Genomic DNA, 20,805 nt, shown 5'->3' with positions numbered 1-20,805 from the left:
AGATTGACCCTCCCACGATGAGAGGATCATTGGTGATGGCGATGGCTTCGATTTCCCCCTCCGGGAGGGAAGTTTCCCTGGCAGAATTGCTCTACCGGAGCTCTAGATTCCTCCTGCCCAGGTTCTGCCTTGAGATGGCGGTGCTTCGTCCCAAAAGCTCTGTTATGATTTTTCTAGGTAAAAATCCTCCATATAGCAGAAGATGGGCACCAGGCGATGGCCAGGGGGGCCCACAAGCCCTGAGGGCGCGCCCTGGGGGTAGGGTGTGCCCCCAGGCTTGTGAGCACCAGGTGGGTCCCCTTCTGTAGTTTCTTCGCCCAATATTTTTTATATATTCCAAAACAATTCTCAGTAAAACTTCAGGACATTTGGAGTTGTGCAGAATATGTATCTCAGATTTGCTCCTTTCAGGTCCAGAATTCTAACTGCCGGCATTCTCCCTCTTCAGGTAAATCTTGTAAAATAAGAGAGAAAATGCATAAGTATTGTACCATAACGTGAAATAACAGTCCATAATGCAATAAATATCAATATAAAAACATGATGCAAAATGGACGTATCAACTACCCCAAGCTTAGACCTCGCTTGTCCTCAAGCGAAAGCCAAGATCGATAATCATGTCCAGATGTTTAGAGATAGAGGTGTCGATAAATTAAAATACGGACATGAAGGCATCATGATCATCTTTTAAAACAACAAAATGTTGCCATATAACTTCTTATGCTGAAGTGATAATTTGTTCACAAGGTAAAGTATGAATCGAAAACTATATTGAAAACTATCAAACTATGATCTCGGTCATTGAAGCAATTGCAATTTATCATACATTGGAAAGAGTCAATATAAGAGCTTGTCTAGCAAGTCCACATACTCAATCATCTTTTAGTCCTTCATAATTGCTAACACTCACGCGATACTTATGAGTTCAAAGCTTCAGTCAGACACATAGAAAGATAGGGGATTATAGTTTCGCCTCCCAATGGTTTACCTCAAGGGTAATGTCAACAATAACAAGTCATGATCACCTACATCCGAGTGGATATATGTATCTAGATCTTTCCCCAACACATGACACTTGCCAAAAGAAAAAGGCAAAATATAGGGAATGGTGAAGATCACCATGACTCTTGCATAAAGGTAAGTACTAAAAAGTAAAAGATAGGCCCTTCGGAGAGGGAAGCAGAGGTTGTCATGCACTTTCTGGTTGGATGCACGAAATCCTAATGCAACGGCGCGCCACTTTATATTGCCCCTTGTGATAGAAAACTTTATTATGCAGTCCGTCACTTTTATTTCTTCCCCATCTCAAGTTCGTATAAAGTTTATTTTCCTCACACTAATAGATCATACATATTTAAAGAGCAATTTTTATTGCTTGCACCGATGACAACTTACACTACAAGAAATATGTTAACTTGCGACCATCACTATTGGTCGCTGAATGGTCATTGTTTTTCATTTGCGACCTTTTTGTGACCAAAAACAGATGGTCAAAAGCTGACCGTCTTTAATGAAAATTAACGACCTTCTTTGTGATAAGGTCGTTGAAGGCAACAACCAAAACACAAGGTCATTGATCCTACGACCTTCTGTTTTGATCGCTAGCTGTCTACGATCCGACGTGGCAAGCTGACGTGGCAAAATTGCGACGAAATGAAAAGGTCGTTGATAAGAATCAGCCCGGTCCAGTTCGGTGTTTTACATGGGCCAAGCCCAACAATTCATCCTTTTTAATATTATATTTTTTTTGTTAATTTTCTCTAGCTACATAGGCCAGGTCCAACATTTTGGCCTTTTTATATTCTGGGTCGTGGCCTTTTAATAGTCAATTTCTTATTATTTTCACCCTTCTCTAACGAGTTTTTTGCATTAAATAAACAACTCCAGACCAACTTTGTTTGGCCATGGCCGATTCAGGCCCAATACTATTTTCTGTCATATTCAACCCATATGAAGTAGCATGTACACAATTTTCATAATCTTGATGTCATTTAAAGCGGCATGTACACATGGAATACAACATTTAATTACACAGGAATACATCATCCACACAATTTGCCTTAACTTACAACTACATCACATTGTTCAAGTCGTATTAGCACATCTGGTACTGTCCTAATTGTAAGAACCAAATAGTACAAACTTCATTGCTCCCTCTGATGTGCTCCTGATGTGACAACTTGCCTTCCTACAAGAACATAACATTACATGAATTGATCAATCAAGGAGGAAAGGGGAAAATAGGCTCAAAGCATCACGCACACAAATAATAACATAATACATTAATGTATAATATAATAAAAATATATGTATAATCAGAGCAATTTCTAGCCAACATGTGTACATGAATCATAGTAGAACTAGCAAAAGAGGTATAATTATCGACGAACAGCAAGTATCAGTCAAACCAGTACCAAGTAATTGGAATAAGCTCTCAAACAAGCAATGCTAATGTCTTGGCACAATTGCTAGAAGTACATGTTATTTTTGCAAAGTGAGTAAGAGCTATGATATTTTCCTACATGCACTTTCTGATTTTCTTAGTCATAGAGTGATCTGCTCACTCCAGTTCTATCTACTCACCCCATTCATATGCAACATAAGAAGCTGGTGTAGAACGCCATCTTAACCACATTCGCAGCAACGAAAGCAACGTAAGCTGGTGTAGCGCAAGAAGCTTCAGCAAGGAGGCGTAGGCTCCACACTTGCGTCAAGTGGCACCTGCAGGGAGGGAGAGAGACTGAGACGCAAGCAAATAAAACATTGAAGTTCAAGGAAACCAAGCTCATGCTAGGGATCAACCAACCAAGCAAATAAAACAGCTAGTAAAAAGCAAATTAGTTGTTATCTCACAGCAAAAGGTGGATAAATCAGTTGCCATCTTGTAGCAAAAGGTGGATATATCAGTTGCCATCTCACAACAAAAGGCAAATTAGCTATGCAAGGGACAGAACAAAAAATGTATTTAAAGATCACAATACAATGGCTCAATGCCTAAAACTTTTTCGCTTATGATAGGAGATTTTACAGAAAAGAATACAAGATGCCTCTGAACAGGAGAAGAGCAGGTCTAGAGCACCTATGTTAATGCCGCCCATACAATTTATTTAACTCTTAGGTTCATATTAAATTCAAATAATCTGGGATAGTTCAACAAATAAAAATGTGAAGCAAATAGCATCTTCAGTTCAGCAACAAGTTGTACCTACAGTATGAGCAACACAGGATAGTAAAATAGTGAGCAAAAGCCAAATGAGTTGCTTTAACTCTAACTTGTTGGTAACAAATTGACATAATCTGGGACAGTTCAACAGATCAAAATGTGAAGCTAACATATGAAGCCGGCAACAGATCAAAATACAGTAGCAGCTACACCCAAACTAGAGCAGTTAGAGAATCATCACATATGTAGTTGACAGGAGGAAGAAGCGACAGATCAAGGAAATTGTCTCACCAGCAGCAACAGCGGGCAACGGGCGAAGTTGAAGAGGGTCAGCGGCAGGAGCAGCTCACAGAAGTGGTCGGGGAAGACAGCCGGCAGCAGCAGGTCCGTCGCATCATGTGGATCCATCCATTGGCAGAAATCATAATTAGATCATCATCGTTGACATGGCAGAATGGGCGTGCCAAGAAATTATTTACAGGATATGCAAAGCAACTACATGTAAAGCAGGAGATTGTCTAGTTAGGACTGAAAGCACATCTTAAGCAATTTGAGGCCCTGTTCGGAGACCCACCACTCCACCACTCCGCTCTCGGAGATGGAGTTAAAAAGCACTAAGCTGGGAAACAGATGCTTCGCAACTCCTTGTATTTTTAGGAGCTGGAGTGACTTCAAACAGGGCCTGAATATCATCTTACTGTTATAACTGTGTGTTTATAAACCACATGGCAGGCACCTATCATTTTGCACACACACACACCAACAGAAACAAAACAAGAAGATTGGAAGGCTTGCTGCACATCCTGTGCAGGGGCATCACCGTAAACAAAATTGTAGACTAACTAGGGTGGTGCTATTCTGTAGCAAACAAAATTGTTGGATCTATACAAAGTAAAGTAATTAGGCAACCTTGAGGAACCCAAATCCATGGCTGCTAGATCAAATGAAATAGGGAGGGGAGAGGGGACGGAGGGGAGTTGGGGGCACCTTCACCTTGGGTGGCTGGACGTCGGCGGCGTTGATTTCGAGGTCCAGGTGGAAGAAGCCCTTAACGGCGGCGACCGTGGTGGCTAGGTGCGCCCCTCCTGCTCCTCCTCGAGAAGGACAAGGCCAGCGGCTACAAGAAATAATAAACATGTTAAAAGGACAGCATCCTTTAATATAAGATATAATAATAAACATGTTTCCATTGAACTGAATATTATAAAACTGTAGGGGAAGAAGACTTGTTGTCATCCTGATGATGAAAAAGGAATAACAAATTCCAGTGGACACGTGAGCAATCATGAAAACTATTACCTGTTTCTCCTGGTGTATTCCTTCTTGGAGGAGACAAATCAAGGCTGGAACCTGGAAATGAGTCTTCCATAACATCAACAACCCAACCTCCAACTCCCCTGACAAAAATAATAGAACCGAAGAAGCAACAACAATGATTAAACTAATTCAGAAAATGTAAAGTTTTTAAAAAATCAATGCAACTCAATGTAGAAAGCAACCATCGGGGATGCGCCCAGGCAACGAGGAGGGGTCAGGTCCAGCAGCAGCCATCGGGGACGCGGCTGTCTCCAGTTGGATGAGAGCCCACCAGGGAGAAGGGAGAGTTGGGACGCGGATGTCTCGGCATGGTGCAGAGCCTAGAGGAGCGGCGGACGGATTCAAGTCAGCAAAAGTTAACATGTCCACATCTCTTGCCATGAGCATAGCAGCACTTTGTCTTCACCTTATCATCCTCACCGTTTCTGCATACACACAGTCGCATGAACAACATTCAACATGTTATCTACACAAAGAAGATACTCAATCATTTTGTCGTATTCAGAGCATGAACAACATTCAACATTCAGCATGTTATCTACACAGAGAACAACTCAGCATGAACAACATTCAGACAAATCAAACAGAGCATGAACAACATTCAACATTCAGCATGTTATCTACACATAGAACAACAACAGTCAGCATGAAAAACAAAGAGCAGGCATGAACAAGCTACGAAAACCTGTTGAAGTAGAACTAAGTGAGAAGGTAGAGTTCCTGTCCCTCAAACCTTAAGCTGACCAACCAAGAAAGGAACAAGATCATGCCACTGTCTGCATCAGAGTTCCACTTTGACATGGCAAAGATACGCTCATAACTCCTACCTACTCAAGATGGGAATGGGTCGACCCGGCCCTGGCCCCGGCCCCATGGCCCAAGGTCAATATGTGAGGCCATGGGCCGGCCCATTTTATCAGAATTTCATGGCCCCATTGACCCATTGGGTACATGAGGCCGGACCAGATTTTAGCAAATGTTTAAGCAGTCCAGAAGATTATAGGTTTTTTGAACCAAATGTTTACACAGTGCAACATAAAGCAATTCAAAACAGAGGTGATGTGTTAAACGGGGAGGCGTAGGGAACAACAACATCATCACAAGGGGCGACGGCCATGTCCAATAGTAGCAGATTATGTTCAGCCAGATTCAAATACTTATGGATATTTCTATACATTATGTTCAGCCAGAGGCATGCCTGAACCAACACATATTAGAACCATTGTGTATATTCTCTGTACCCCGTGCAGGTATTTGATCCTCATTATAACATGCTATTTTGTTGCATCATGACACAACAAAGGTGTCGCTCTATACTGAGAATGGAGAAGCGCTTAATTCGGAGAAACTTATAGCAAAGGTTTCTGATCAACGGAAATATAGGAACATTAGAGAGCATCAAATTTCAAAATCAACACAATATGTAATACACTGACTCGTATAATACTACTTGTTCATGTACTTGTACTAGTGCAGGATGACTCGTATTGTCCTACTACTTCCTATTCCGCTTTCTTTCAAGTTGGGAAATAACTGAAACTACTCATCATTCATGAACATACATCTGTAATCTTAAACTATGAAACACTGAAATTACTGTAGAAAGAACTCCTGTAACGGATCATTCATGAACATACATCTGTAATCTTAATCTTTTGATCTTGTGTTGGAAAGAAAGAACTACTGCAGATTCATAGTACAACGAAGGAACTGCTGCATAACTGAAAGTACTGCAGAACCAACACCAAACAGCTATTGCAGACAACACTGACAAGAACCAAAACTGTAGATGCATTGGCTTCAAGCTGCGCTGGGAAGGGGACTAGGGGAGGAAGCCGGCAAAGTCTCACATGCGATCTAATACCACACTTGCCCAAATTACTAGTAAACCCAACCAATCTAATATTCGCTATTCAGATTTTAGATTGGATCACTACAAAAGTAAGCAAATCAATATTCTAGATGTGGCTGGCACTGAATGTGGAGGCACAAATGAGTGGAGTTGGGTGGTCGCTCGTGGCCGCAGGAGGATGTGCCGTCGGATCTGACCGGAAGAGACGGAGGAGGACGGTGAAGTAGCGGCGGCGCACATTGAAGCACGCGCACACCGGCGAGCCATCCGACCGTGCCTGCTGGCGGCGGTGCATCTATCAACGGAGAGGTTCAGCGGCTCGCTCGATCTGCTGCGGGGGTGACTGGGATGATACGTCTCCAACGTATCTATAATTTTTGATTGTTCTATGTTATTATATTATCTGTTTTGAATGTTTTATATGCATTAATATGCTATTTTATATGATTTCTGGGACTAACCTATTAACCTAGAGCCCAATGCTAGTTTCTCTTTTTTCGTTGTTTTAGAGTTTCGCAGAAAAGGAATACCCAACGGAATAAACTTTCGTCATAATTTTTCTTGGACCAGAAGACACCCACGAGACTTGGAGTGCAAGTCAGAGGAGCTTTGAGGCGGCCACAAGGGTGGAGGGTGCACCCCCCAACCTTGTGGGCCCCTCGAGCGTCCCCTGACCTAATTCTTCCTCCTATATATATACTCTTATACCCCGAAAACATCCAAGGGAGCCACGAAACCATTTTTCCACCACCGCAACCTTCTATACCCGTGAAATCCCATCTTGGGGCCTTTTCCGGCATCCTGCCGGAGGGGGAACCGATCACGGAGGGCTTCTACATCAACACCATTGCCTCTCCGATGAAGCGTGAGTAGTTTACCACAGACCTACGGGTCCATAGCTAGTAGCTATATGGCTTCTTCTCTCTCTTTGATTCTCAATACAAAGTTCTCCTCGATGTTCTTGGAGATCTATTTGATGTAATACTCTTTTGTGGTGTGTTTGCCGAGATCCGATGAATTGGGAATTTATGATCAAGTTTATCTATGAATATTATTTGAATCTTTTCTGAATTCTTATATGCATGATTTGATATCTTTGCAAGTCTCTTCGAACTATCGATTTGGTTTGGCCAATTAGATTGGTTTTTCTTGCAATAGGAGAAGTGCTTAGCTTTGGGTTCAATCTTGCGGTGTCCTTTCCCAGTGACAGCAGGGGCAGCAAGGCACGTATTGTATTGTTGCCATCGGGGATAAAAAGATGAGGTATTCATCATATTGCTTGAGTTAATTCCTCTACATCATGTCATCTTGTCTAATGCGTTACTCCGTTCTTTATGAACTTAATACTCTAGATGCATGCTGGATAGCGGTCGATGTGTGGAGTAATAGTAGTAGAGGCAGAACGTTTCGGTCTGCTTAACACAAACGTGATACCTATATTCATGATCATTGCCTTAGATATCGTCATAACTTTGCGCTTTTCTATCAATTGCTCGGCAGTAATTTGTTCACCCACCGTAATAATTTCTTTGTCGAGAGAGGCCTCTAGTGAAACCTATGGCCCCCGGGTCTATTTTACATCATATAAGTTTCCGATCTATATTTTTAGTTTCCTATTTCTTTTACTTTGCAATATTTACTTTCCGTTCCATATATCAAAAATACCAAAAATATTACTCTACCGTTTATCATCTCTATCAGATCTCACGTTGCAAATAACCGTGAAGAGATTGACAACCCCTTATCGCGTTGGGTGCAAGGTTGGTGTTTGTTTGTGTAGGTATTCGGTGACTTGAGCGTAATCTCCTACTGGATTGATACCTTGGTTCTCAAAAACTTAGGGAAATACTTACTCTACTTTGCTACATCACCCTTTCCTCTTCAAGGGAAAAACCAACGCAAGCTCAAGAGGTAGCAGGAAGATTTTCTGGCGCCGTTGCCGGGGAGATCTACATCAAGTCAAGACATACCAAGTACCCATCATAAACTCTCATCCCTTGCATTACATTATTTGCCATTCGCCTTTCATTTTCCTCTCCCCCACTTCTAAAACAATTTTTGAAAAGATTCACCTTTTCTTTGCCCCTCCTCCATTCGCCTTTCTCGCTCCCATGGCTAGTCCTCTTTCCCTTCCTTTGTCTCCTGACTTTGAAGTTCTTCACTTCAAACAAAGACAAGGAGAAAATTTGAAAGATGCTTGGTATAGGATGATGGAATCCTATCGTAATTGCACTCTAGAGGGAAATATCAAGATTTTACTTCACAATTTTTATGTTGGGCTAAGTATGTCTGTCGGCGTCCTGGGAACGGGGGTCCCCAGACTTGCCTGCCTACGGCCCACGGGGTGGCTCCACCAGCGTCCCTGTACGACCCATCTTCACCAGTAAACACTCAAGACCCTCGCGAGGGGCCAAGCCTCGCGAGGCGGACGACGCAAGACCTCCTCGGGGGCAGCCTCACCAGGCTGGCTCACGAGGGGCGGAGAGATCAAGGCAAGGGGCACATCGCGAGGTTCCTGTGACGTAAGCCATGACGACCGGGGCTAGGCGGGCGCCAGCGCGCGCAGTGTCCTCGTTTACTCTTTGGTGGTAAAGAGGCAAGCGCAGGCGAGGAGTCCAGAGGCATCAGGCAAAGGTTTCCATATCAGTGCAACGAGACCAAGACCAGCAGGACCACTGGACGGAGGTCACCATGGAGCCCAAGACGGTGTCACCACCAGAGCCTTTGGCAGGCGAAGACCACCTTTAGTCAGGATAACTTGTACTAGTTGTCTCCCTTCAAATTTGGCTGTTGTGGCATCCCTTCCTGCCAGCATTTGGGAAGAGGACCAGGGCCTATATAAATAGGGCTAGCCACCACAGTTAGAGGCAACTAAACTGAACTGAACAGAACTGATCGGGGAAGTGATCCAAGGCCATTCAAATCATCCTCATCCACACAAGCTCACCGAGCACAAGACCACCTCTCCTCAGGAGGCCGCTCTTCCCCTATACTAGTTCTTCCTTAGCCCAAGAGGCAATCCACCACAACACACTGGAGTAGGGTATTACACCACATCGGTGGCCCGAACCAGTATAAATATTGTGTCCCTTTGTTCTGCGAGTTCGATGCGCTGAGCCTTGAGATCGCGGTGAGGGCATGAGCTAGGGGGAGGAGAGATCTTCGTGCGGACCCCAGTGTTCGAACCTCAAGGGTTTTGCCGGAACCCGAAATCTGACATTTGGCGTGCCAGGTAGGGGTGCGCTGAAGCCTTCCTCCCGCCGATCCGTGTCCCATCGCTCCATCGCATCCATGGAGGACGCGCGTCGAGCCTACGCCGAGCGCCGGGCCACCCTCGCCGCCCGTGTTGCTCAGATAGCCCCTGTCGGCGGGCCTCCCCGTCGCTCCCTTTCACCCGCCGCCAACGCCGCCACCGGTCCGGCGAGAAACGAGCAACAGGCGTCCTCGCTGCACCCCTTGGTGCGGCGGGATGGCCGTACCGCCACTCCGTCGTTGACCCCAGCCGGCTCATCGTCTCACGCTCGTCGCGCTCCCACGGACGCACAGGCCGCGCTGCTCATGGCACGGGAGCTCCTGCGCCACCGCCCGGTCGACGACCTCTACAAGGACTGGTTGCACCGCATCGCTGAGCTTGCCAGCACCGCTGGGGGCTCCCCCGCACCCTCCCTCTCGCTGCCTCGCCCTCCGCCAGCTGCGGGCGATATAGCTCACGGAGCACCTCCACCACCTCCGCACCAAGACGGCGCTCTGGCACCAAGGCGCGCGGCCCCCCGGCGTGACCCACCGCGTCGGGCGCCCGCGCGAGAAGAAGGGAGCTGCCAAGAAGTTCCCCGGCCGCAAGAGAATGCTCCCGCGCTCCCAGCGCCACCGCGACAAGACCGCGTGCCTCCTGCAGTGGCGGTGCGCAGGCATCAGGGGCAGGCTCCGCATCAGCAAAGGGCCGCGGTGGCCACGGCAGGCTACCGCGCCTTCACTCCGGAGCTGCGTAGCGTCGTCTGGCCGGGCAAGTTCAAGCCGGACCTGCCTCCTCACTACGACGGCACCCCCGACCCTGCGGAGTTCTTGCAACTCTACGAGCTGAGCATCGAGGCGGCCAACGGCGACGAGAAAGTCGTGGCGAACTGGTTCCCCATGGCTCTCAAGGATGGTGCTCGCTCGTGGCTCCTGAACCTGCCCCTGGGCTCGATCTCCTCCTGGGATGAGATGTGCGACCGCTTCGTCGCCAACTTCCAGGCCACTCGCCACCGCCCTCCGGCCGCGGGTGACCTGCTCCGCATCAAGCAGCAGCCAGGAGAGACCTTGCAAAAGTACATCCAGCGCTTCAACATCGTTCGTCTCAAGATCCCCAAGGTGACGGATGAGGCCATCATTTCCGCGTTTTCTGACGGCGTCCGCGACGTCAAGATGAAGGAGGAGCTCGCCATCCACGAGGAGTTATGCACGGCTCTGGATCTGTTCAACATGGCGACCAAGTGCGCGAGAGCCGAGGAGGGGCGCGTTTCCCTCCTCAAGGTCCCAGCTACTGACCCGGAGGAGAAGAAAGCCAAGGCCAAGGACGTGAAGCGCAAGGGAGTGGCCGTGCTCGCAGCGGAGCCAGATACGAAGCGCGGCCGGGACCATCCCGGGTCGTCCAAAAGCAGCCGACCATTCTGTGCCTTCCAAAACGTACACAGCCACAACACCAATGACTGTTAAGAGCTCAGGGCCATTCGAGATGGACGCTTCGGTCGACGCCCCGAGCGCAACGACTGGGGATACGGCCGAGGATCAGGACAAGGCGGAGGACGCTGGGACGATCGTGGCCCCCGCCAGGAGTGGCACGACCGGCCTTGCGAGGACCGCTGGCAGGACCAGCCTCGTGAGGGTGCCTGGAGGGATCAGCCTCGCGAGTACCACCCTCAGGGCAATGCTGGTCTTCCCCCGCTGCCGCCACCACTAAGAAGGAACGACGACCACCATCAGGACGAGGGGGCTGGGGGCTTCCAAGAACCGCGTGCTATCGCCTGCGTCTTGGGCGGAGCTCAGGCCCCAGCATCTCTGCGTATCTTCAAGCAGTTTGCTCGCGAGGTGAACGTAGCCCTTCCCAGGCTTGAGGCCACGCGCCCGCTCAGGTGGTCTAAGTGCGCCATCACTTTCAGCTCGGCGGACCAGCTCAAGTGCGCGGCCACTGCTGGCGCCCTCCCGATGCTCTGCTCACCCGTCATCAGCAACGTGCAAGTCACCAAGACCCTCATTGACGGCAGCGCAAGGCTTAACGTCCTGTCCGTCGAGACATTTGACAGCCTCCAAGTGCCATACGATCAGCTTCAACCCACCAAGCCCTTCTCGGGAATGACTGACGGCTCCACCACCCCGATAGGGCAGGTCCGCCTCCCTGTCACCTTCGGACAGTGCGACAACTACCGCACCGAGCTCATCGACTTTGACGTTGCTCACATCCGTCTGCCGTACAATGCTATCCTTGGGTATCCGTCCCTAGCCAAGTTCATGGCGGTAACTCACCATGGCTACAACGTCCTCATGATGCCAGGAAGCGGCGGGATCATCACGGTCCCCTGCGAAGAAAGAGATGTGGTGTGCTCCCTCGAACACGCCTTCCAAGCCGCAGCAATCAAAGACCCCGACAACGATGGTGCGTAGTACCCTCCTAAGGCCATCCCCAAGAAGAAGAAGCAACTACTCTGTACAAGGCCTCAGGGGAGCGGCGCCTCTAGCGGTGCCACATCAGGATCGGCGCCCGCGCTTGGGGCGCCTCCCTCCCTTGCATAGGAAGGCGCGCCTGGCGCCCTCCTCGGGCAAGGCTCAGGGGCTCTCTTCTGGAGGGCCTCAGACCTAGCCAACATCACGAGGGAGGCGCTCGGGCACCACGTGGAGGCGTGCTTTGCGACATGTTTCCCTCAGGAGGACCCCGGGCAAGGAGCGCCTGGCACTCAGGAGTTCATCGCCAAGACCACTCAGGAGCTGCAAGATGCAAGGGCCACACGCGGCGACCGCCGCCCACCTGGCACAGCTCCCCATCCAGGTGAGGATGGCGGGCTGCGCGTCTGCATCGACATCCCAGGGCTCAACAGGGCCGCATCTGAGGAGCGGTTCTGGCCTTCGCGCATGGGACGTTGCGAGGGCCCACCTCACAGCTATGTTCGCATGCCATTCAGCCTGCCGAGCATGGCGGCCACCTTCCAGCGCAACCTGCAGAGCGTCCTAGCGACCTAGGAGGCCAGGCATCACGCGGTCCTGGCGGAGATGGAGACGGTCCTCAAGGAACCGCCTGGAACCCCAGAGCCTCCCGAGGCTCAGGGCCTCGGTGGCTCATGAGGAGCAACCCCTTTGCCACGCATCTTCAGCTACCCCAACATCCCTTCGACAACGGAACCAGGTGACATTTTCCAAGTTTATTTAGCTGGGAGCGCCCCCCGGGCTACATCATTCCCAGGCCACATGGGCCTGTCCCTGCGGCATGTATCCTTTTACGTCTTTAGCTTACTCTGCTGGGGGCGCCCCTCGGGCTGCATCATCCCCAGGTCGCTCGGGTCCGACCCAGTGGCATGTATCGTTCTCACATTTACCTAAGCTAGTTCGCTTTCCATGCATAAGCTATCTATGGTTATTACCTACTTGATTGTCACCCATCATGACCGCCCGCGTCGCCGGTCTGCCCCATGCTCATCCCGCAACGGGAGCTACTCACGCTGGCACGACGCTTGTGCTCGGGTCCATCCCTGCAACACTAACAAATCTGAGCGGTCGAGCTCTGACTTGCGGCATGCCCCGCGCACGCGCACGTCACCTCACCAGCGGCAGACCGGCAATCGTAGTGGCAATCTGTGTCCCTCCTCGCACTAACCTGCAGGAACCTCCTGAGGACAACAGCAGGCGGTACCGCGGGCTCCCTCTTCTCCCATGAAATTCGCTTGCATGTTAAAAGGGGGGCCGCTGAGCATCGTGACTCAGGAGCTCTTACTGGCTCTCCAGCCCTCACCCCCTGGCCTTGACCACGGCATCGCGACCTGGCATACCAGCGGCGGCTGAGCTCGCTCGAGGGCCGGGAACTGAGGATGTAGAGCACATAGAAGAGCGTGGAGAAGAGGGGGAGACTCGCACGGGCCCAACCTAGCTACACTACAGCCGTCGACGCACGAGTCTGACGCAGCACAAGGAACCGACTCTCGACTGCCAAGATAAGTTTCGCGCCCGGGTCGATCAAGCACTACGGCATAGGACTCTCACTTGTTACAGCCTTGTTACGGCAACTTCGCCTCCCTTTACTACCTCTCGGTGGCTGCTTGCGCGCTAAAGGGGACCTCTTGAGCATCGCGCCTCAGGAGCTCTTACTGGAGCTTGGGCCGCTCACCTCCTGGCCTTGACCACGGCATCGCGACCTGGCATACCAGCGACGGCTGCAGCCTGCCTGGGGACCGGGACCTGTCGGCGTAGAGCACCAAGCTGCCGCGGGGTTGGAAATGGGGGACTGATCCGAAACAGGACATGCGTTTGCAAATTTTCATAATAAGGATAATATCAATAAAAGACATTATAGACCCTTTACATGCCCCCGCGGGGTCCATCTCAATTCCTCGCAGGGAACAAAAGAAGGGAGTTTCTAGGAACCCTATCTACATGCGCCAACGCGGCCGACGCCATCACCAACAGTGGGCCACGGGAGGCCGGCGCCAACCCCATCCAGATCAGCGACGGCGGCAGCCGGATGCTGTGGCCTTGCTCCGAGCACGACGAGAGCTCGGGGGCATGTAACTGTCGTCCCTCGTCTACGGGGTCTCGTTGGGCTCAGGAGAGTCGCTGGACTCCCAAGCGCCGCCGCTGCTGCTGGCGAAGCCAGCGGCAGGCTCATCGATGGCCGCTGCGCCGCCCCGACGACCCCCTCCGGGGCAGCACTCCAGGCGGCGGCCTTCCTCGTCGAAGACCTTGAAGAACATGGTGGAAGCACCATCGTACTCAAAATGGATGGCGAGGGCACCTTCCGAGCGGCAGACTCGAGCAACCTCGCCCCAGCCACGGGTCATGAAGATCTTGCTTGGGGAGACGGCTTCAACCTCCGCTCCAGTCGCTGGGGCGTCACAGTCGGCGTGCTGCAGCCAAAGCTCGAGGGGGGCCCTCGGTGGAGAAGAACCACGGAAAGCGAATCCAAGTGCGCGGAGGCATCGCCGCCCACATCACGAGTACGCCCGAGGAGTCCGCGGCGTGGGCTCCTGGGGCGACGGCGTGTGTCACCATGGCGTGGGTGGCGGCGCTCGCTGCCTCTCCCTCTGGAGCTCTCAGCTTGGGCGTACAGAGGCAGCGGGTACCCGGGAGGAGGCCGCTCGCACCAAGGCCTCGACACCTCCGGCCTCATGGCTACGTCGCGGCGGTGGGATAGCCTCTTCTTCGGCCGAAGTGGCCCGAGCTCGTCGCAGGGGGTTTTTCCCTTCTCTGCTGCCGAGAACCTCCGTATCGGTGCCATGAGTATCGCTGCTAGCAATGAAGCAGGGGATAAGAAGCGAGCGGAGCAAAAAGGGATGAGCAACGGGGGCTCCGCCCCTCCTCATTTATAACGGGAGAAGGCCAACCGGCGATCCCCACGATCACATGTAATGATGACTTTTCTCTGCATGCAGGAGGGACTCGTCAATTCGGGCAGTTGTCGAGGCAGCGTGGGGAAGCGGAGATGCCCACATCCAATCAATCGCCACGCGTCAAGCGAGGCCGCAGGCTGTTGGGGCCCGCGGCGCTCCGCACTTGCCCTTTGGCTTCGGCTCAAAGCCAAGTCCGAGCGCGCCTTGAGCCCGGGGGCTACTGTCGGCGTCTTGGGAACGGGGGTCCCCAGACTTGCCTGCCTGCGGCCCACGGCGTGGCTCCACCAGCAGCCCTGTACGACCCATCTTCACCAGCAAACACTCAAGACCCTCGCGAGGGGCCAAGCCTCGCGAGGCGGACGACGCAAGACCTCCTCGGGGGCGGCCTCACCAGGCTGGCTCGCGAGGGGCGGAGAGATCAAGGCAAGGGGCACCTCGCGAGGTTCCTGTGACGTAAGCCATGACGACCGGGGCTAGGCGGGCGCCAGCGCATGCAGTGTCCTCGTTTCCTCTTTGGTGCTAAAGAGGCAAGTGCAGGCGAGGAGTCCCGAGGCATCAGGCAAAGGTTTCCATATCAGTGCAACAAGACCAAGACCAGCAGGACGACAGGACGGAGGTCACAGTGGAGCCCAAGACGGCGTCACCACCAGAGCCTTTGGCAGGCGAAGACCACCTTTAGTTAGGATAACTTGTACTGGTTGTCTCCCTTCAAATTTGGCCATTGTGGCATCCCTTCCCGCCAGCATTTGGGAAGAGGACCAGGGCCTCTATAAATAGGCTAGCCACCACAGTAGGAGGCAACTGAACTGAACTGATCGGGGAACTGATCCGAGGCCATTCAGATCATCCTCATCCACACAAGCTCACTGAGCACAAGAGCACCTCTCGTCAGGAGGCTGCTCTTCCCCTGTACTAGTTTTCCTTAGCCCAAGAGGCAATCCACCACACCACACTGGAGTAGGGTATTACACCACATCAGTGGCCCAAACTAGTATAAATCTTGTGTCCCATTGTTCTATGAGTTCGACGCGCTGAGCCTTGAGATCGCGGTGAGGGCGTGAGCTAGGGGGAGGAGAGATCTTCGTGCGCACCCCAGTGTTCGAACCTCAAGGGTTTTGCCGGAACCCGAAATTCGACAATGTCCCATAGCCAAAGGAAATTTTATCGAAATTGATCCCAGTATTGTGTATGAAATTATAGAGGGAATAGTAGGAATACTACCCCCACAAAAGGGATTACATCATACTGAAGAAGATACACAAGTTTTTGAGAAACTATGCAAAGTAACGAAATTTTGCAAAAGTCTCTTGAACCTCTCAAAAATGTTAGCGAAAACCTTCACCGCATGAATATGTTGATCACCTTTGCAATAAGCGGTTGGATTCTTTAGATCTAAAAATTTCCAAATATGGAGGGAAGCGCAAAGAACCTCCCGGATTCGAGCACAACTCCGTTAAAAAGATGAAAGCCAAAGATGACAACACTTAGATCTATTCATGTTTTATGCCTAGCTAAGGGCGTTAAACAATAGTGCTTGTTGGGAGGCAACCCAATTTTATTTTTTGTGCTTAATTTTTAGGTCCTGTTTTGCTTTGAATAAATCATCTAGCCTCTGGTTAGATGTGGTTTTGTGTTTTAATTAGTGTTTGTGCCAAGTAAGACCTATGGGATAGCCTACGATGATAGTTAATTTGATCTTGCTGAAAAACAGAAACTTTTGCGCTCACGAAAACAATTCTTATTTTTAGCTGGAGAGTTCTTTTTAGTTGATTCTTTTTGCAGAAGATTAATAGACAAATTATCTAGGACTTCCTATTTCTTCAGAATTGTTTGATTTACAGAAGTATTCGAACTATCCAGATTATTATAGACTGTTCTGTTTTTGACAAATTCTGTTTTTCGCGTGTTGATTGCTTATTTTGATGAATCTATGGCTAGTATCGGGGGTATGAACCATGGAAAAGTTGGAATACAGTAGATATTACACCAATATCTACTCCTAATGTCTGAGTTGGTGAATAGGATCCATGGTTTATCTTCGTCTGGTTTATTTTCGCCGGTTATTTTTGTCCCACCTCCCATCACCCCTAGGCTAAAAAAAACATGTACGCCGCCCCTTCTCTCGATCCACCCCTCCCGTTGCAGCATCTCTCTCTTTCTCTCCTCCCCCACTCCACCGCCGCCACCCCATCTCCCGCCCTGCCGCCGCCGCCCCATATCCCTCCCTGCCACTGCCCCCACTGCTCCACCGAACATACCTCTTGTTCAAGCGTGAGCCGCTCCTCTCCCCGACACCCTTGTACGTGCTAGGGTTTCGTGCACCGCCGTCGCTGCATCCGGTCCTCTCCAACACCGCGATGGGCTTTATGGCCTACTTCGGCCTCAGGTCTTAATGCTTCCTCTGCTTCTGCGTCGACCGGCTCTCAGCGAGGAGGATGTACATCAGGCAGCGGGTGACGCGCGGTGGCTGCGCGAATTCCTCTGCGGCGGAGATCTCCAGGATGGTTGCTTATCTTCTCGGAATAAGGAGATCATGAAGGATGCATAGAAGGAAGGCAACATGGTGTGTTCTTGCTGCAAAGTTCTCGTACATATTTTTCTTGTTGCAAAGTTCTCATACATATTTTTCTTCTTGGTAGGAAGGCAACGTGGTGTGTTCTTGATGATGATCGAAGAAGATCGTGCTGCCTGCTGTTCAAGGGACGACAGCCAAAGAAGAAGAAGATGATTGGTATGTTCTGCTGGATCAGGATTCTAGAAGACCACGAAGAGGAATAAGACAAGCAGGCACATGTGTACTGTCACGAGCAGCAAAACGAAGAGTAAACCCAAGAACATCAAGGGGGGATTATGTTGGCTGCCGTGGAGGACGAGATGCAAGGGTGCTCGGGCAGCGGCCGCAGCAGCATGATAGATCAAGCGAGCTAGGTTGTGTCGTCTCTGGTCCTCTCTCTTCAAACGGTGGACACCGGGTGCTTACGATCGACGTGACGGCGGCGGTGCAAGAGCACGGCGTAGCTGGTCTGAGAGTGGCGATGGACTCATTGCCTGCTGCTACTATATCATCCAAAGTAGTGGCAGGGCCCAGCCGCCCAAACGGCTCAGCCTCTACCTTGTTCATCCCATTACCACGGAGGCGCTTTAATTACTGACACATCTGTTCTTATTATGCAACTGCAGGTGATTTCTCATCTTTCAACTCGGTCTATTTTACTCGTCATACATGGAGAGAGTTTATACAATGTTAGATGAAGAGTTGGCGGTGCCACGGTGCCAAGGTTTGCTTCTCAAAACTGATAAGATCACATGATGCTTTTATATGCTTATTATTAAATCACAGGCAAATAACCCACTTAAACCTGCGTGATAATTATGCAGTGAATAGAGCTTTTGTGTAAATAAACTACCCAACTTTGTCAAGTGAGTTAATAGAGCAAGTCTTTAATTTGTAATTAGCTGTTGTTCAGATTTGAACTATCGCTTCATACAGAACAATTTTGAGAGCAACTCCCTGCAAAAAAATACATCAACTATAATTGTTGGAATCCTGAAGTTAGTTCCATCGAAGTTTGTGAGTATATTTGCAAACCTCTATCTATCTATGAATACTATTGCCGAGATAGTTTAAACCATGTTGTTGGCCTGCTACAATGCTCTATGGTTTACCCTTGCTAAGATTAATTCTAGTGTGTTTGTAGTGGGACTGTGGTATGATGTATAAAGAGATAAAGAAAATTACGCTCGCGGAATATGAGTATGTAGTAACAGTTCTCTGTTATGGTTCGCGACAATTGTTCTGGTACATCTCATTGGTAGTTTATATGTAATGCAATGCCATTTTATAATTATCATGCTAAAAAGTAATGTTACATTAGACATTCAACATAAATGAGTTGGACAAATGACATTTAAGTAATTATTAGTTGTTGTATGAACATTTTCAGCTTTCATTAGCCCAATCGGTGCTTTGCACCGATGCTTCCTTTGTGGCCGGCAGACAACTCAGACAAATGCATCATTATCATTTTGTTGTTATGGTTTTGTCAAAAAAAAATCAAATGAATTGATCCCGTTTTTCTTTGTGCAGAATTGCCTGAGATGGTTAGTGATAGTGAAAGTTATGACGACAGATAATTACTCCTCCAAGAAGAAGAATCAGAAGAGGTATACTAATGTCACTTTGTTTAAAATCCCTCCATACATATATCCTATATCACTAAGTCCCTGGGGAAAAATCGCTCAGGAGCGATTCAGGCATCGATTGGCCTGGACTCCGATTTTGACCTGGTTGTCCGCTTAGTGTCAGCTGGCTATTTGTGGGCCTTTTTCGTCAGTGGTAAGGTGACATGGGCCTGGTCTGTCGGTGGCTAAGGAAAGGCGGTTCGATCCTGACATGGTCGTTGATGAGGAGCTTCTGGATGTCGCCGGCGCAGGCGATCCTCGAGGGAAAAGGCTGCGACAGGCGGCGGCGGCAGTGCTTTGGTAGCAACAATCCGAGCACGAGGAGGTTAGAGTTCTCTATCAAATCCGCTACATTTATTGGATCCATGCCCAGCGTCTCAAACTGGCTAGCAATTTATTCAAAGGATGGGTGAAATCACGTCACCTCAGCTTGCGATGCATGTGCCTGCTAGGAATTGGGAATGATCCATTCTTTGCTCCGTTTCTGTCCAGATTTTCCTGTCTTGATTGATTTTGCAAATTTTCCTCTTTGTAGCCACCGCGTGAAATGAACCTAGCATTGTGCATGGTCGTAGGAGTCTCTGCGAGTTACTTGCTTGATGATTCTGCATATTGGAATAATAAGTAACTACTTTGTGAAGTTTTTCTAATTTTGAATGTTATAGACAGCTAGAAAGACATCCCATTGTACAAGTTGTCTATATCGAGATCTAGAGATGATATGGAGAGCTGCTACAGATAGATACTATCTAGACTATTGTACTTGGCCTTATTGCTGCAAGTCAAAGGCGTTGTGGTGGCGCATTGGAGTTGGAGGAGGCGGGGGGCCAGCGCCATTTGTGCTCAAGACGTACGAGATGGTGGACAACCCATCGATAGAAGCAGCAGTCTGGTGGAGTGATGCGTTGGACACGACCTTCGTGGTCTGGGGCTCGCTGGAGTTCGCATCTTCAAGCACAGAAATTTCTCCAGTTTCATCCGTGAACTCCCCCCCACCCCCTCTCTTACGGAACCCTATGCACCCCAAGCAATCTCAGTCAAGTTTGTGCGGATTTGGGGTTTAAGATCTGTGCATGTGCGGGGAATTTATTAGTAGGAGTTGGGTTGGGTTTTATTTTTCAGGTTTACTAGAGAATTTGGCATTAGATTTTGATCTTGGGTGGGGGCGAGGGTCCTCAAATGTCTATGCTGTTGTGTTGAAATGCTACTCCATTTTTACTAAAACCCATTTAGGATGCCGATTTTCTTAGTTGGTCTTGATTGCAGTTAAATGCCAAAAAATCAGGACTCGGTATGGTGCCAAAATATGTTCATAATTTGGTGTGCTAGGCTGGTGGGATGCTATGTGAATCACTACATTCTTACTCCTTTGGTTCACTGGAGGTTCGGATTGCATTGACAAGCGCCTGATTTTGTTCTCAGGGTTTGCTAGGTTTAGGTTGAAGTTTTATATTCATGATTGATCCGGATGTTTGGGGTGAAACTTGGTTCAGCTGCTATTGAGATTACGTGTTGTGTTTATATTTGACCGTGTCTGAAATATTACGTTATTTTTTGTGCAATGGAGTACTTATGTTTGGATTAAAATGTTTTAGCTGCATTCTAAACCTAATATCTTGATTCAGAAATGTTCGTTTACTAAAAGAATTAACTGTTCGTTAAGTTCTCTGAAGATTAAGTCAAGATTTAGCTCGTATTTTAACAAAGCCGAAGTTTCCAGT

The 20,805-nt window shown here is 49.3% G+C and overlaps 1 long non-coding RNA gene across 2 annotated transcripts; it reads right to left on the bottom strand.

Annotated features, from left to right (window-relative positions):
- Window positions 1-1,925: 1,925 nt before the first annotated feature.
- On the bottom strand, window positions 1,926-6,696 carry LOC109753300 (uncharacterized). Of its 2 annotated transcripts, none has more exons than XR_002230455.3 (6): window positions 6,181-6,696; window positions 4,663-4,905; window positions 4,463-4,560; window positions 3,455-4,280; window positions 2,584-2,721; window positions 1,926-2,188 (listed from the first exon to the last, which is right to left on the bottom strand). It is a non-coding gene; the product is annotated as an uncharacterized lncRNA (long non-coding RNA). The 2 variants fall into 2 exon arrangements; XR_002230456.4 differs by lacking the exon at window positions 6,181-6,696 and having other exon boundaries at window positions 4,663-4,800; window positions 4,887-4,939.
- Window positions 6,697-20,805: the final 14,109 nt, after the last annotated feature.

The sequence above is a fragment of the Aegilops tauschii genome, chromosome 2 (genome assembly GCF_002575655.3).
Source record: "Aegilops tauschii subsp. strangulata cultivar AL8/78 chromosome 2, Aet v6.0, whole genome shotgun sequence".
Classification (NCBI taxonomy): Eukaryota; Viridiplantae; Streptophyta; class Magnoliopsida; order Poales; family Poaceae; genus Aegilops; species Aegilops tauschii.
The sequence above is the reverse complement of the archived record's forward strand: the minus strand, read 5'-3'. Positions and strand labels throughout refer to the sequence as shown.